The sequence below is a fragment of the Maniola hyperantus genome, chromosome 10 (genome assembly GCF_902806685.2).
Source record: "Maniola hyperantus chromosome 10, iAphHyp1.2, whole genome shotgun sequence".
In the NCBI taxonomy this organism is placed as follows: domain Eukaryota; kingdom Metazoa; phylum Arthropoda; class Insecta; order Lepidoptera; family Nymphalidae; genus Maniola; species Maniola hyperantus.
This window is the reverse complement of record NC_048545.1, coordinates 12,669,993-12,688,925: the sequence shown is the minus strand read 5'-3', so window position 1 is coordinate 12,688,925 and position 18,933 is coordinate 12,669,993. Positions and strand designations below refer to the sequence as shown.

Below are 18,933 nucleotides of genomic sequence, written 5' to 3'. Positions count from 1 at the left end.
GCCCGCTCGCCGCCCCGCAGGACGCACCCGCTCCCACCTGGGCTACATTTAAAACTAATTCAAGGCTTATAAAAATTTCCTAATTTTTCCTAATTAATTGAACTTGCCTGAACGTAATAAAACTAAAGTCAAACTAATTAGAAGGTGTAAAGTCAGAGAAACGTTTGCAACAAACAACAACAAATTGCAAGGTTTACGATTCAAACAAACCGATCTGTAATAGAGCCGGCCGGAGTCGCAAGGGCATAGCGTGTCAACAAGACATTAGCGATGTATGCAATCTTGATCGCGCTCCGTAATTATAAACTTTCATGCGACATGATTGCGACCGTCATGCCATTTAATATCAATGCGACTTGCGGCATGTGTTCGTACCTTGTAGAACATATTTTCATGTTCAGTTTTTCATAAATCATCAAACTAATATTTTAAAGGCAAAAGTTTGTGTATATGTGTGTATGTTTGTTACTCTTTCACACAAAACTACTGGATATATTTGGCTACAATTTGGAATGGAGACAGATTAACGCATTGTTACTTATTATCCCGGAAAATCAAAGAGTTCCCACGGGATTTTTAAAAACCAGCTAGTAGAAAATAATTTATAGGTTACCTAACGTCGCTTAAATTCTAACAGATGACTGAAACTGAAGTTCAAGAGCAAGTTGGTAACCAATGTTCTTGATAGATAAACATTATCTAATAAAGAAATATCTAATAAAGAATTCATTCAAACATACAAGGTATAGAAGGTCTGTCGGACAGTCAACTGCATGTTTGGTAGTATTGAACGTTACTACAACCTGCGAAGTAAGGGTAGTGACACACCTGCGGAACGTACAGCGCCGATACTTCAGCGACTGAACTATCGGCCGTAGTATTCGGTTGGCGTGACACACCAAACGCGCCGAACAGTCGGACGGGGCGGCCGCGGCGCCGGGCGTTTAGTTCAGCGCTTTACACGACGAATAATTACGTACGGCGCGGTACGTGGCGTTGTCGTCAGCCGGTGTCATCACTTGGTGGTGTACAGTTGCAACGTGTTGAATTGCCCAGAAATATGGACTTTATTACAATATTGGCTATTATAGAGGGCTTAGAAAAAGAAGTACACGCGTCGAACTTTCGGTCGCGTAATGTGTCGCTTGCAATGCGAAATACATTGAATGCGTTCTAACTGAAGTAATGGCCCAACTGAAGGTAGGTACAGCGCTACGCCGAACGCATTAAAAATTCAATAGATGTGTCATAAGTAACTAAAAAAACATTGCGAGCGTATTGAACCAAACTTTCGGCGCCGTACTTTCGGCAAGTGTGTCGCTACACTAATTCACATCTGACCTCCGCAACACATTTATTTTATCATCAAATGTTAGTGCTCTACGACGCACGGAAGGAAAGTAAATGAATGGCCAATACGAATGTCACCTGACTTGGGTCACCTAAACTCTAGTTCATTGATTTGGAAATACAATGCTAAACGGGCCTATCTGATACTTGTAACATTCATTAAAACTCGCAGCAATTTCGAAGTCACGAAAGCAACACTGGCAGTTAACTAAGTTATTTCAATCAAACTTCACATTGCCCGGACGAAAATAATATCATGGCAAATCTAAAGGTCACAACAATTTCGAAGGGCACTTCGAGGTGAACATAGATTCATAACAACCGTATAAAGTAGAAGTTGTAATGCTATCTTTTTTAGGGTTCCGTACTTCAAAAGGAAATACAGGTCACTTATAGGATCACTTAGTTGTCTGTCTGTCTGTCGCGTCGGTCTGTCAAGAAATCTACAGGGTAACTACTTCCCGTTGACTTAGAATCATGAAGTTTGGCAGATAGGTAGGTGTTATAGCAGACATTTGGGGAAAAATCTGAAAACCGTGAATTTGTGGTTACATCACAAAAAATAATTAAATTGTAGTCATGAAATAATAATTAGTATTTTAAATTTTCGAAGTAAGATAACTTTATCAAGTGGGGTATCCTATAAAAAGTCTTCACCTGTGCATTCTAGAACAGATTTTATTTATTTTTTATCATCATTGTTTTTGAATTCTCGTGCAAAATGTCGAAAAAATACGACTCTAGTACGGAACCCTCGGTGCGCGAATCTGACTCGCACTTGGCCGGTTTTTTATTACTTAACCGACCACATTTTTTATCACGAATGTAATGAAGAGCGACATGTATTTATGAGACTTGAGGGATTGTCTGCAACTTTCAAAAAGTAATATACCGACGTATTGGCAATACGTCGGTATATTACTTTGTCAAAGTTGAAGACAACATTACGACGCCGACGCGACGGTTAAATTTTGTAATAGAAATAACTACACACAAGCTATGAGGAAGGAAAGTAAATGGCCCATACGAATGTCACCCGACTTGGGTCACCTAAACTCTATCTCATTGATTTGGAAATACAATGCGTCAGTGGAGTTCTGCCAGTGCGTAAGTCATTTTTGGCGGGTTTTACTTTTAACATTTTAATTTTTAATGCCATTCGACGAAGATAGTTCACCCACTTTCATTCGACCATGTTAGGGCTCTACGACCGACGTACAGAAGGAAAGTAAATGGTCAATACGAATCTCACCCGACATGGGTCACCTAAACTACTTATACCTCATTGATATGGAAACACAATGCTAAACCTAAACCTATATAATACTTGTGACATTCGTTAAAACTCGCAGCAATAGAAAACAACACTGGCAGTTATCTAAGTTAACTACACACAATCAAACTTCACACTGCCCAGACAAAATAACATCATGGCCTAAATAAATAACTACACACACGCTATAAGAGGTTAATTGGAACATCATAGATACAGGCGTTTAAGATAAATAAGTCAAACATGTCAATGTTTATACCTAATATTACAAAAAATACTGATACATGGGTATGTGTATAGTGATGTGCGTGATACAAGAACATAGATACATGAGCTAACCTATTCGAAATTACACTTTGAATTCGGAATCTAAAATAATGTTAAAGGAAAACTCGAAATATAAAGTAACAGTTTGGTAGTTCTTAAGACAGACAGATTAGAGACAAAGTGGAAATGACACTATGTTGCATTTAAAAGCTTGGCAATAAATTCACGAAGTCATGGGCTTTTTACGATCTTGCGACGATTTTGCTTAGGCAACTTAGAGAGGAGAAGGCCTTGGTTTAGTCACTTGTTGGTAAATTACGATATAAGACTGAACTGTAATTATGGTGATTGTATTGTACATAGTTGCAGTAATATGATGAAGTGACAAAAATACAGACCTAATTCTCTTAAGGCGTTAGTAGTAGTAAACATCTTTGGCTCCTGTAACACTTTAAATGCTTCAAATATATTAATGATCAGCCAGAACTTTATAGAATAACATAAAATATCAATGGTATTCTTAAATAAAAAAAGTAGCAGAGATGTCTAGATAAATAGTTAAAATGCATTAATTATGATCATGATATCATCAAATCAAGACAGGATCATGACAGAGAAAGCGTTACCAGCGATAATTATAAGATAATATTTATTACTCACGTATCTTCGATTGATCAGAGACTTTAGCATACCTGAAAAAAAAAACACAACCGGTTAAGTATTATGAATCGTATTTTATTCCAATTAAACTATGATTGCCAGGCAATTGCATTGGAATGAAATAAAAAGGTGACGAAGAACAAAAAGGTGACCAAGAACACAATGGTGTCACGGTATATTAATTTCTTCGCGGAGGTCGACGATATGCTATAGAAAGTGGACGACCCGACCCCGAGACGGACACGATTTAAACGGGACAAGACTTCTGCCCTGACGATCTTGAAGACATGATTAATTATGCTTGCAACTGCGTCAATGTGTTACGAGTTGTGACATTGGCCATACGAGACGTACTTCTTTACATTTCTAATGTCCGTTACAGTAAAGATATATATTAGCTAATTATTCGCGTAATTTTATGATATTTTTTTATATAAATGAACTGCTATTATAAATTGCTAAAAGAATGAGGAGACTTCCAAAATTCCTAATAATATTGTGTCAAAAGATATATTTTGTCATAATCAATAAAAACAAAGACAAAAATAAATGAAGTAACAGGTATTTTATAGGAGTGCAAGATAAAGTTTTATTTTGATTAATAAAATACAGCCATCCGTTTTAAATTAAGTGAAAATCGTTTCAAAGTTTACGAACAACGTATAAATTATTTTAAAACGACTTTTCAAAAAAGTTTGTTACTATGTAAGCTCATAGCATTATGATCATGTTGAAGAACTTGGCCTAAAAAGCGCATGTGTTGCTTTATTCGAAGCATGTGAATTGAGCAATCCAGTCGCGATGCTAAATTATAATGTTTGTTTCGAAACGATAATCGAGCGAAATAATGCTCATTGCATTTATGCTGTGGCTAAATCGAGTCACGCTTCGCGAGAGGCTGGATTGGTCCAGTGCAATGCGGCAGATTCAATTATCTTTGAATTCCTCTGAAGATGACAAAATCATAATGATGTACCTGCGGTATATCGAGATAGCATTGCGGTTAGTTTTATAATTTGTTAATAAATTTTAATTGAACAGAACTATTACGACGTAAATGTGTTGAATATTATTAAAAAGTCTTTAAAATTTAAAAAAAAAAAAGTTTAAAATTCAATTTTGAGGAGAATTCAGGTGTACATCAAAAAAAATTGTTTGTATAAAACAAATTAATAATGTGTCATATAAATAACGACTATTAAGTAAATCGAATTACGACTAGTGCTCGGAATCAACTAGCAAAGCAATCAGTAGTTCTGACCCTACCGACTACCTTAACCGACACGGATGTGTTTCAACATAAATTAAACTGGTGCTTTCACGTAAATCGAAACCAGTTTATAGGAAAAAAGCACACAGAAATCGACAGGTGTGCCGGGACGTCACTACCGGTCGCCGGCTGATAAGCGAATGTATGCCGGGCGTTCACCTGCGCCCACTGACACAGTCTCTATCCTTGTCCCGCGAGCCAGCGAGGTGAAACGTTGAAATGGGACGCATGTATCCGAGCACGGACAAAAGCGAGTGCACGCAACAATTCCACTCAACAATACGTTATGCGACATTTCAATTTATGCAGAAAATATCTGCATTGTGGTAATTACAGTTATCCCACGGCACGACAATAGGTTCACTCACATAGAAACTTGTGGACGAAATGTGTCGTCATGTTTGATATTGTTTAAGTCTAATTAAAGTTTCCTAGTATAAAATGTTACGATCCACTATACTATTAATATTAAAGGCGAAAGTGTGTCTAACTTTCTGTTTGTTATCTCTTCACTAATAGCTCAACTTAATCTTCAATTTTGGAACAAAATTACCTTACATTTTGGAGACTTTCAAAACAAAAATATTTGAAAAATATAAATATCACGAGGACTAAGTCGCGGCCAAACTACCTATAGTCCGCGACAGGTTGAGATGGCAAGCGGGGTATGAGGTGGGGGGACGCCCCGTACACCCGCACTCGCCCGCACCGGATTAGCGCGGGTGCTGTGCGGGTTTTCGGGGCATTCCCTCCCCGATTACCATCTCAACCTGCTGCGCACTATACATATAGGTACTATGAATTGACGTCACTATTGCCCTTCATATTAGAAAGATAAATCTTTGAGGAAGTGACAGGTTACAATAAATGAATTTTTTGTCCCAACATAAAGGATCACTAATTCGAGTGGCCCATACAAATGAGCAGTATAATTAACTTAATTTATGTGAGAATTCGATCTCCGAAGTGCTTACATTAGCCGTGTTAGAGATAAGATCATCAAAGTTAGTTACTTGCCATTATTCCTATTCAATTGTGTGTTAATAAAGCTAAGTGGTAGGTATGTGTTTACTGAAGGTGATGGAAAGACTTGACTCCAGGATAAGCGTTTTAGGACTTCATCTATTATGAATAGGACCGATAAATAGGTATGGACCTTTAGTTTAACTTAGTTTTTAGGGTTCCGTAACTCAAAAGGAAAAACGGAACCCTTCTAGGATCACTTTGTTGTCTGTCTGTCGGTCTGTCAAGAAACCTACAGGGTACTTCCCGTTGACCTAGAATTATGTTTGGCAGGTAGGTAGGTCTTGTAGCTGACATTCGGGGAAAAAATCTGAAAAACGTCAATTTGTGGTTACATCAAGACTTTAGTATCTAACCAAAATATTTCTCTTGAACGAGGAACTATCTACACAAACAAATTCAGAATAGCATTCAGACTTTGAAACCGCGATCCCTTGGTACATTTCCAAGTTCCCTCACCCCTAACTCATCACGGCTGTCTTAAAATAAATGTCAACGTTAAACTATAACAATAAGATATAAGCACAAGATCCGAAATAGGTCAATCCGTTGGGCTAGATTTTACTTTCACAATGGCGAGAAAGAGCCAAATTGTCCACAATCGGTGCGCAGTGGAAAGCACTTACTGAAGCAGCGTTTACCGGTTGTTAGCCACCTATTTGTGCAAACAATGGACAAGCGAACAGCGGTGGCATTTACCAAGTGAGATTGCATTGTTTGCTTCCATTTTTTGTCACTCATTTAAAATAGATCACTGGCTTTTTGCGAGATTCTTCACTGACAAGTGAAAAGCTCAATGAACAAAATAATTCACCAATCGTCGCATAAACGAAAACTTCGCAAGCAACTTTCGTTCTTTTTTACGAGAGCGTGAAGGCCTTGGAAATTAGATGACCATTAGTTATTTGGGAAATTGTTTCGAATCGTTGTTGACAGAAATTACAATCATGTTCGTTTTCGTTATCCTCAGAGTGAAGTTCGCTAAAATTATTGATGAGCAATGTGTTTGATAATAATATTTGCACCAGTGTCTCTTTCTCTCCGATCGTTGCTTCATTGCTGAAGATGAAATTTCGATCAGATATCGGCGAGATCAACTGTTTCCATCGTCCTCTGTCGGTAACTGTTTCCGCGATAGAATTGTAGAATATTCACAAATTGAACGCCTTCAACTGATCAGACCACCTAGTTAGTGAGCGGCCTCTCATCTTCTTGGTCTCAGTTCATGTTTAGTTATAAGAAAGATTTTAGATGCTAGCAAAATATTAATAAGAAATATGGGCACAAATATTTCAGTCAAGAGGCAGTGTAATTCTGCGAAACAAGCTATCGTCAATCGAACCGCGGTCGTTAGTGGCAATGCAGTTTTGTAACAACGGGCGCGAACGCTCGCGATGCTTTCGTAACTGGGGTCTTACGGATTCCCACGCGGATTTCGTATACAGGTGCTGTTCAAAGCAATTCGCAATAATTGCACGTTGTTAGCAAAAACATAGCTGCAGAAACCTAATTAAGAAATATTCCTGTTGTGTCATTTCAAATTGCAGGGTGAATTTCATCGTGAGAATTCTCAGATGCAGCACAATAAATAGCCGAGACCGAATAAACCTTTCGCCTGGAAACGCCTTGACGGTTTACGCATTTTATTAATCACCTGCTTTTGTTGCGAGAGATTTATCGAGTCACGGCTTATCCCAGGTACGCTTGAGTCAAGATGCAATAGATCCAGACGCAATAAATATGTAATTCACGAACAAAACACCTAAGAGGTCGCCTGCTGCGCCTACTGATTTACATTTACGAGTTGGAACACGTTGTACCACGCCTGTGCCCTTTGAATTTATGTTGCCTACATCTAAATAACAGCGCGGGCTTCGCATTTTCAAGGCTAACTGAGCTAAAACCGGAGATTTCGATTAACTGAAGCCATTACATGTTAGGTATAAAACAGTTAATCAAATAGCAAATATTTGTCACAGTAATGCTGTTTGCCAGCCGTAAAGGTAATAAAGTTTCGCAACTGAGCCGAAATGTAGAGTGGTATGCAAAACTAGCCAAAATTGGAAAACAGATAAATGCTTGAAGTGTACGTTGCTATGTTTAATTATTCCAATTTTTGTCATAAGTGAATGTAACATATATTCAATTTCATACCTAGATCATGATGATAAAAGTGACGTAACACGATAGTCTGGGTGCATGTAGTGGAATATCCGTAAAATAAAAAACTAGATCCGAGATATCTAAATAGATATAGTTACCAAAGTAGGCCAAACAGAAAAGGAGGTTAAGTAAGATTAAACCTATTAGACTGACAACTATATTGAGCCAGTAAAGTAATTCAGGCAGCGCAAGACCGTGGCGTGTGGAAGTCCCCACAAGAGACCTATGTCCAGCAGTGGACGTCTATCGGTTGATGATGATGATGATGATGATGATGATGATGATGATGAAAGTGATAATGATTAAGCCAAACGACGGACATGCTAACGTCATCCCAATTATATCGTATACGACGACATTTGAGGGCGAGAATGCAGGCGCGGTGCAAATTACGCGTTTAATAGGCCATAGACGAGGTGCGACCATCGACAACCTTCCATTCTCCCCGGCAAACGCCAATGCCGATGAGGCCATTAGGTATTCACAAACGACAATTATCGTCTCATTTGCAAATTCTACAGTAGACCGCTATTACGATAACATTAATATAACCTAGGCACCAGTATATTTATATGAACGCTTTAATGACCCCGGAACCATTGCAGGATATAGATATTTTATGATTGGAATACATGATTGGAATCATTTAAATGTACGCTAACATATTACGAACACATCAGTTCCCGTATATATCATGAATAAAATAAATTGACTATAATATTATGTAGGCTATACAGGAAAATGGAATTTTACGATAATAATAACTAATGCTCACTTATCATAAATATAGTAGAGCACTTATCATAAAACATTATTTATACAAACATAGAATACTGGCAGATAAAGAAATATCCACATCCATAAAATCAAGAGCACCAAATTTTGATATCTCTATGGATGAATATTGTGTTAGGTTAATTTCGTACCTACTAAGTTTTAAAAGTACTCATAGATGTTTTAAAGAAAGATGCTGATCATTAGTATCCCATATTAACATAGCAATCAGACCACATCACACAAATTCCTGCATATAATAATCTCCGCAACAATATTGCAGCTTCACAGATAAGTATCGCATTTAGGAACGTTGAGTGAAATCGTAAACCTCAAAACCCAGATGAAGACACCCGAGAGATAGAAAACGACAGTAACGAAGGGGATCTAACGGAAAAACGAGGATATGCATTTCACGCATACATCAACTCACAAATAAGCCCGCTATAACATTATACAGTAGGCGGCAGAAATTATTGTACATCGACCTTTAGAAAGGGATTTCGGCTTCATAGATTCATTCGGTCTCTGTCACTCATACCTATGTTACGTTTTGTCGGTCTCCATGACAGAGACAACGCTCTAAGAAACCGCTTTCTCATTCCAAAGGTCGATATCCAATATTTCCTGCTGGGTACTGTTGTTAAACCACGAAATAAGTCTCCGAGCATTAATCTAAATATAAAAGGAAAAGGTGACTGACTGACTGACTGACAGATAAAAGGGTTTTTGAAAATTTAACCCCTAAAGGGGTGAAATAGGGGTTTGAAATTTGTGTAGTCCACGCGTACGAAGTTGCGAGCATAAGCTAGTCTCAAATAAAATTCTAAAATCAACTTTTTATGAAGATATTTTCCTAATATTAGATGGCATGGCTGACTGACTGAAGATTATTATTATAAAAGTTTTGAGTTAATTTAAGTATATTGTAATGAAGGAAAGTGATGATGCAGTTTATGATGAAACGCCTTGTCAAAAAGATGCCTATTCATTGTTCCCTTAGAGTTAACCCAAATTATAAGTAGCAGGAAATGACGGGAAGCTTATTCTTGTTTTTTACGATATCAATATATATTAGAAAGAAGAAAACCAAGCACTTGTATTGATGTACTAGGTACCTAATATTAAAATAAGTTTATGACTTTCATGTAGATCACCGAGTAGATGTAGATAGTTCAATAAAAGAATTTTGATATCGCAATTCCTGATTTCAGAGAAGATACATTCAGTCCTTCTTTATCCAGTAATGATAATTAAGGCCGGGTTCGCAGAACCATGGCAGACCCAAAGATTCTAGATGTGGGAAAGTGAAATACATTAGCCTAACCACCGACTACGAGCAGCAGAGGGAGGAACTAGACCATCGTAATCATAATCGACAGCAAATTCTGACCTTTATTGGTTGATTCGCTGTTTACATTTTTTTCAAAGCCAATCAAGGGGAAGAATTTGCTACCGATTACGATGAATATGTATTTCTTACACAATCGGGGGGCATGTCCTGACTCAAAGATCCGATCCAAAGAACTGTAGCTCCAAATGTAGTAATAGTGCTTCCTTCTGTAAATCCGCCTGCATTATACCGTAGGCAGAGATGCTCGTATGAGAGTAAATTGAAAATAACGTTTGTTGACAAGCGACATCGAGGGCAGGTCGCGCCAAAGTGCGCAACACTGAGCAAATGGGAATAGGCCGACCTTGGATGGGTAACAGTTAACACCCGAGACAGCGGTCGCACGTCAATCATATTATTCTATTAACTCGAAGCGGCATTCTATACAATTCATTACATCTATGAAACAAGAAGTTTGCGTTGTTTAGACTTTAAGGTTGGATTTATACATTAAAATATTTACGTTTCAGTGGATAAGTTTATTTTTCTACGGTTTGTTTGTGTTGGTGTCAATCCATCTACTGTCGTAACGTAATCTTGTCAAATCCATACTAAGTAATATTATAAATGCAAGTGTGTCGGTTAGTCTGTCTGTCTGTCTGTTACCTTTTCACGGCTCATCTGTTTAACAGATTTTGATACAAACTAACATTAGCTAACATCCCGATTCCTGGGAACGGACATATTAGGCTACTTTTTGTCCTGGAAAATCAAAAAGTTCTCACAGGGTTTTAAGAAATCTAAATCCACGTGGACAAAGTCCCGGACATCATTAATAAAGTACAGAGATAAATAATTGCACCTTGGAGATGGATATGGCTACTTTTTATTTCTGAAAATCAAAGAGTCCCCACGAGATTTTTCAAACCTATTACAATCACGTAAAGATGTACTGTGTTTTGTTTCAATAAAGCTTTAGACACTGCTACAACTACTTAAAGTCGCGGACATCATCTACTACAGAATAACTTTTCGTACTTGACTGGAACTTGACCACCTCGAAGTCTGTACGAGCTGGTTGCATATTCTTAAATAAAATCTATCATCCTTGGTTTATCTAGTGACAGGCAGTTTACTGAATAAGAAGCCTATTAAGTCTTTTATCTACACCCATGCTTTAAATCCTCTATAAAAGATTCTGAAACAGTTAGCTTATTGCCAACATTAAAACACCCAATATCTTAATAACCATTAAAGCATCTAAACGAGTGTTATAATGTTGTACTGAATTTCATTATAACACTCCTGTGAAAAAGAGACAGCGCTATACTGCTGGCATAACGAGACAGATTTATGCCAGCAGTATAGCGACCGACTTTCGTGTTTTAATGCCCCTCTTTATACAACAGTTGCATAAATAACTATTAAAAATTAGAAGTAACCAAAAACGTGCCTTTTAATCCTAGTACATAATCAAATCAGCTTACTTAAAAGCTTAATTTGAGAATTTTCACTCTAGATTGCCCTGCCCTACTTACTTTAATTTGACATCGTAATTGGAGCTAAGTAACCTGAGAGGCCTTTTAGCTGCGGTTAGGAAAGCCATGTCGAGTTAAAGCTTTATCAGTGCAGGCACAATTACCTCATATCGAGTTAAATAGACCATAGCGATAACATAACATTCTAGTACCTGTGCTAGTACTCATCAACCAGTAATGGTACTTATACCGAGTTCTAGCTATTATCGCAGTATTATGATGGTTCCTGTGCCTGCCGATAGCAGTCCAGCTTGCAATTTCTCATTTGTTATGACTTTTGAACTTAAAGTATTTAGTGTAAATTTATTTCGATCTAGCTGTTGCTCTAAATTTCTTTCATGCGAACCTTGTCCTGACAATTACAAACACAACAAAAAAAAAATTAACCAATTTGGTGCAGTCATATTCGCGTACATACACTTCGGCGAATTATTTTTATTTATATCCTAAATGAAGATTGGTGGATCTTGCGTATTTTAGATTGTTGTGATATCAGTACCCTTATTATTAATGCGAAAGTGTGTTGGTTTGTCCTTCAATTACGTCGCAACGGAGCAATGGATCGACGTGATTTTTTGCATGGGTATAGTTTAAGACCTTGAGAGGGACATAGGCTACTTTTCATCCCGAAAAATCAAATAGTTCCCACGGGATTTAAATAACTAAATCCACGCGGACGAAGTCGCGGGCATCAGCTAGTCTATTATAAATATAAATCTTTGTGTGCTGAACTCACCGATTAGTCACAGTGTACCCGACTAGTTTCGAACCCGTCCGGGGTCCTTTTTCAACGTGCCTCTGCTCGCGAAAGGAATTATTTGAAACTTTACATACTTCGACCAATCACGTGAGTTCAACCGTCAGACTTATATTTATAAAGGAAATCTTTGATTATTAAAAAGCAGCTTCATTCATGATTTTGTACATCGGTATACTTCAGGACCTGCATCCTGAAGTATACCGATGTACAAAATCATCTTACAAAACGAGATTAATGTGGTCGTCATAAGTAAACGTTGACTAAGTTGGTAGTAGCTCTTGTAGTAATAAAACGCGTAAGCTCATATCTTGTACCGATTTAAATATAGTTCACGACCACCTCGCTCTCTTCTTGATAGAAAAACTTGTCCGATCGCGTACAAGGCGATCCCTTGTGGCGTGACACTGGCGATAATTTATAGTGGCCTATATACACATATTGAATGGCTTACGTGGAATTCTCTAACGACTCTCTAAGTCTCTACTCTTTATAGAGCTATTTATATAAACTTATGTCTTTTCTACAAGGTAACTGTAACTAGTACATTTGCTTCATTTGCATCTTTTCGATAAAAAGGGCACCTTTCATGTTATAATGATAGAAATGTCTAAAGAGTACAGACATTTCCTTATTTATCGGCGCGGTGTCAGTAAGTACAGAAAGCTTATCGAGCATCTCTATTTTAATAGTAGCTCCTACTTATGGGCTCGGGGGTACGTATATTCCGAGTACGCACCTCTAACTTTTCGGAATACTGTACGTTTTGAGAATGTAAACATCACATGTTTTAACGACGAAGGAAAACATCGTTAGAAAAGCTTCATGCCTGATATACCGACCTCCATAACGATCTCTACCCTTGACCAGCGTGGTGGATAGTCTAATAAACCTAAATCCTTCTTTATTCTGAGAGGAGACGCGTGCTCAGTAGTGGACCGGTGATGGGTTCATGATGATGATATTTTAATGAGGGTTTCATAATAAGCGAGAGAAGGGTCGTTTCGCCGCAGCGCGAGAACTGCCTGTATAGAATTCAAATTATAAAAAACTAGATGATGCCCCCGACTTCGTTGGTGTGCGTGTCATCCGGTGTGCGTCAGAAAATATTCCGTATTTTAAATAAAATATTCCGTAAAATAAAAGTCCTGACTTACTCCGTGACTGACTCATCAACACCTAGCTCAAACCTTTAGACTTAGAAAGTTGAGATGCACGGAGGTTCCCTTTATAATGCACCTAAAGAAAAAACCCGGACTTTCTGAAACGTTCACGGAATGTGGAATAAAGAGGATTTATATTTTCGCCGAGCCAAGCCGCGGGCCGTCGCTAGTTTCTATTAATATACGGCCCTAACTTAACATGATATCTAAGTAAAAAAACAATATTGAGATGTGGCTGTATAAGCTCGTTAAACAACTTCACAGCTATCAAGTGACTGCTTTATTAAAATTTAATTCAGTAGGCGTTCGAAAGATTGTTCAGTTTTATAATGTTGCAGGCCAGTTCCCGATCACGGTTAATTATATTTTCAATTTCACAACCCGACTGGCTTGCCGCGGGCACCAAGCAAAGGCTGCCACAAACCACAGATTTTTGACCGGCTAATAATTTGAGCTGGATTAACTTATGGTCTCACACAGTGAGATGTGGCATGGAAGTCACAAAATGCATGTATGAGAATTGACGATTTACATGATCTACCTATTTACGCACTTCCAAACAAACCTATTAACCATCCAACCATATTTTTCTGGTCTGTTGGACTCTTAAATTGGTCTCAAGTTACTCGTATAAACCAAAACAAGTGCGCAAATCCAACGATTTACAATTGACTTGATTTCAATTCACTTTAAAATTCAGTCGATCAAAGTCGGTAGTCTGCAGGGACTCTTATAGGTACGAGCGAGTTTATGCCGGGCGAACTTCAACAGCGAATATTTGCGGTAGCTCTTAATAATTATATTGCTCGAAGAAGGTTCTATTCACCAATGTTAATAACACAAATAAATATGGTAAAACAAGAGAACGGTACGAGAGTCCATAAGAAATTTTTAAGAGGCGCTTGACAAAAACTGAAAGTTTGTAACGTGGATTTTCTGCGCAACATGTTTGTTGTACCTAAATAAGACCTGTCAGCAGAAACGTGTCAGATTTGTAAGTGAAGAAATGTTTTGAAGACCTATCATATTTAAAATTAAAAAGTTAAGTACTTTACTTTACTTTTACTTATACGACGAAAGATGAAATTAAATGCGTATTTCAGTGAAAATAAATATATTGTAGCAGGCGTACCATTAGATTTAATAGATGGCAGGGAATTTAAAGTAGTGTTTTAATATTTAAACATTTTTGCAATTTTTGAGTTTAAACTTCAGAACACCTATTTCAGGTCACGCAAGAGGTGGTGATGAATGGAAGATGAATAAAGTTACACGAAATACGTAGTTCCACCAAAGACTATGTGCGGAGCAACTATTAAGTCTAGTTTTTTCAGGAATACTAAAAGACCAAATTTCACTTTCAACTTTTAGTGGTCAATATCATACAGATCAACAGCTGTACAGTGTACATAGCTCTCTGGAACGAATTTTCACGCGTCCGCAGTCTCATGCCGCTGCCCCCAACGACTCCCTGCGATTTGCTCGATGTCGTCCGTGTACCTAATGGGAGGTACTTTCATCAAACACGTCCTCTAAACTGACTACGGGCTCTCAGACGAAGCGGCGGCGCAGACAAGTTGGAAACGCTCCAAGCTGACTGGACGGTGAGCGGGCAGCACTATGGGCATCTGTGCAATTACTTACGGACAGGCGATAAAATTACTTTGTACATTTTGCAAGTCCGTTTTGAATGTTTGTTTTATTACAGCGAGTACTATGAATGTGTTGTTTATTATTTCACATTTGTTACGCAAACATATCCTAATGTGTATTTTTGATATAAACATTTATTTGAATAACGGCCAGCATTTTGTTTAGCTATTACGTTTTTATATTTTTTCCACTCTCAGCTTTTATGTATGTATGAAAGTCCCTGTGATTTACAAAATGCATCAACGGGGATTTTTAAAGCACCATAGCCCGTTGATACATGTTTCTGAAAAACTGCCATATTTCATATAGAAGGAAAAGCTGACTGATTGACTGACTGACTGATCTATCAACGCACAGTTCTACTGGATGGATCGGGCTGAAATTTGGCAAGTAGATAGCTATTATGACGTAGACATCCGCTAAGAAAGGATTTCTGTAAATTCGACCGCTACGGGGGGTAAAACAGGGGTTTTAAATTTGTGTTAAAAAGTCGCGAGCTTAAGCTAGATTACAAATAAGCGTACTGCTGAAACCGCCGAGTCTAAATTTTGCATGTAGGTATTTGATTTTTTTTTAAACACACAAGCGAAGACAGGGCGGGTCAGTATCTAAACTGCACTTGTACCTATTATATAACCTTATTTCCATTTTTATCCTGAAGATTACGCAGACAAAAGGCTACTTATTTAATAAAATATAATATTAAAGCAAAGCTTTTTTTATGTTCATTCATGTTTTCTCTTATTACCTAACTTGCCTAAAAAGCTTTTAGAGCTCCAATTCCACTCCAATCCTTACGTAAGATCTCTAGTTGTTATGTAAAAGTCTATAGGATACTATCTTGTCGTTGGCTGTTGCTAGCGAGGAACTTTCGACTTTTATATCCAACGGCGGCGGGTCGTTTTGTTCATGAATAAAAATCTGCTTATATAATACTGAGGGCCACGTCTTCGTACGTGTGGATTTAGGGTTTTAAAAATCCTGTGGAACTCTTTAATTTTTCGGGATAGTCGGATCTTTTCCGCAAGTAAAATTGTGGCTTATTTTCTAGCCAATAAAATCTATTTTTTCGAACTTTCATGAGTTTGAATGATGTGTAATTGAGAGTAGATTTCAAATAAGCAAAAAAAAAAACGCCACTCCGACCGTTGTGGCGTTGTTTGTAGGATACGTCGATATAGGTTATCCAAGAACCTTCAATAACTCGGTCGAATTCACCGGTATATCTGGCAGCGGACCATAAATCAGCAGCCATTAACAAGTATTTCAAATTTATCACCATTCAACCGTTCCCAATGGCCATTGCTTCTCATTGACATCGGGTTTCCAGTAGCAGTTTCTCTCACGCGATTTGGATCACGGATATTATAGAAAGCGGCTTGGTGCTTATGCAAAATGGATTTACGCAAACTCGAGTAGGTACTTGTGCAGCAGTTGATCGCACACTACAAGAACCGCAACCGGCAAGAGGCCAATGGCGTTCTTAGCAGATTTATTTCTCAAGTCGCTTCCTGCTGCTGTTGTCTTTCGCTTGCTTCGAGCTTGCGACGCACCGAAAGAATGCAAATGACATGAAATACAAGCAGCTGGTCCATCCCGGAAAAGCTGCATCAATCTTTATTACAATATATTTATTACAATGTACAATTATTGTGATTGCCTGTATTTATGGTAGTCTTGTTGCAACAATGCATTGTAACCAATATTGAACAAATATCGGCTAATAAGAGGTGATTGTGATCATCACACATTATCTGTAACTACTGTAACAGTCCCATGCATTAATATATTTATCCGCTTCTGATGATGTCGACTCGCGCATTTTCAGTAACTTCTGCAAAAGTATGCGCGGGGTTCTTGCGGCTCTAACTCCTTTGCAGGTCATCTCGTAATATGCGATCAGCTTTGTAATAAACTTAAGCTGATACCTGCATAGTAAAGGGTGCGCAAAGGTTAATGCTCGAACACTGAACATTGGTACATTTGACCTTTGACGGACAAACCTCTGGTCGATTTCGCGATAAATGTCAAGTACTTACTACTTGCGTTTACCGGATTGCATTAAGTAAATTCATCTTATGCACTTATCTAGTTTTGCGTGTTTGTACAGATGTTTGATTTGTATTTGTGTGAATTGACTTTCACTTTCTGCTCAACGGTCTTTAGAAATACGGTGTTTGAAGCAGTGAAGCTCGTAAAACCAACGCATTTATCGTAGATTATAATACAACTAATAATTAGTATAATTATACATTTAAAATGAAAGGGTGAACGGTTTAACGATCAAAAATGCTGACTAAATTGTTAAATTAATTAAGCAACGTTGTAAATAGCAATATAGCCTCGATAGCTCAACGGCTAAAGGAGCGGACTGAAAACTGAAAGGTCGCCGGTTCAAATCCCACCCGTAGCACTATTGTCGTACCTACTGCTAGCACAAGCTTTACGCTTAATTGGAGGGGAAAGGGGAATATTAGTCAGTAATTAACTTGGCTAATATTCTTATTTAAAAAAAAACACTAAGAAAGCGGATCCTTAGGTTCAATTCATTCATCAAAGCACTACAGCCATGGGTGGTCCTTGACTTGGTCAAGGAAACTCAGTCAGTGCAACGGTCAGATGCAGCTTCCTTCCAGCTCCGAACTCCTAAAACTCTTATGTCCTTCTCCACTCCGTCAATCCACCGACCTATAAGGTCTTCCTCAGCCTCGGATATTTAAGTTAGATAATAATATATTTTGCAACTTATCTTTCTCTACCAAAAATATATCTTTACAACCTCTTTTGATCCGTCAAATGGTTATAGTATAATAGGCTGATTCCAATTCCGTCCATAGTGTTTCTAGGTGTTAATCTATTTATTTTGTTACGGCAGCAAATGAAAGACTGGTGCAAAGTGAGCTAATAAGGTAATATTTTACTGGGAAGACTCGTGAACAGATAGATAGATAGACTGACATATTTATATGTAAAAGCATCAAATAAGACCTCTCAACGATTGCAGCAGGAGCGGACACCAAGTTTTATTTATTGATAGGGAGAAAGGACATAAATTACACCAATAATAATGTCAGAGATTCGAAGAGGGAGATTTTTCCTCTAATAATATCTTTTGTCGGTGATTTTTTATTGGTGAAAAGAACATTTTTCATCAATGACAAATTTCCACTTAGCTACAACTACATAGCTTATACCCGCGACTTTACAAATTTCAAACCCCTATTTTAGCCCCATAGGGGTTGAATTTTAAAAAATCCTTTCTTAGCGGATATCTACGTTCTGCATGCCAATTTTGAGCCCTGTCCGTCCAGGAGTTTGAGCTGTGCGTTGAAACATTAGTCAGTCAGTCAGTCAGTCAGACAGTCACTCACCTTGAAGGTGCTGCAGATGATGCAGTTTTAAAACGGAAACGAGAGAGTTTGACAGGACACCTATATTTATTTTACACGCCGCAACGGAGCAGTGGATCGACGAGATTTTTTGCATTGATATAGTTAAAGAACTGGAGAGTGACATAGGCTACTTTTTAACTCGTAAAATCAAAGAGTTCCTACGGTATTTTTTAAAACCTAAATTCATCCGGACGACGTCGCGGGTATCAGCTAGTAACAAATAAGGCCCCGTGTTGCTATGCTATATCAATTTGATAGCGAAATGAAGGATGGGAACTGACTTTTGGCAGATTACACGCGCGCTAACAAGCATGCAT

General features: G+C 37.9%; 1 protein-coding gene across 3 annotated transcripts in view; it reads right to left on the bottom strand.

The window, feature by feature from the left end:
* twin (CCR4-NOT transcription complex subunit 6-like twin) overlaps window positions 1–18,933 on the bottom strand; it is a 291,402-nt gene that overhangs the window by 156,761 nt on the left and 115,708 nt on the right. The window contains exon 1 of one of the 3 annotated variants that reach the window (XM_034972836.2): window positions 3,551–3,571. The exons of the other annotated variants lie outside the window; for them this stretch is intronic. The gene's annotated coding sequence lies outside the window, so the exon portion shown is untranslated. Of the gene's footprint in view, window positions 1–3,550; window positions 3,572–18,933 lie in introns of those variants that run through there. 3 annotated transcript variants of the gene reach the window in all.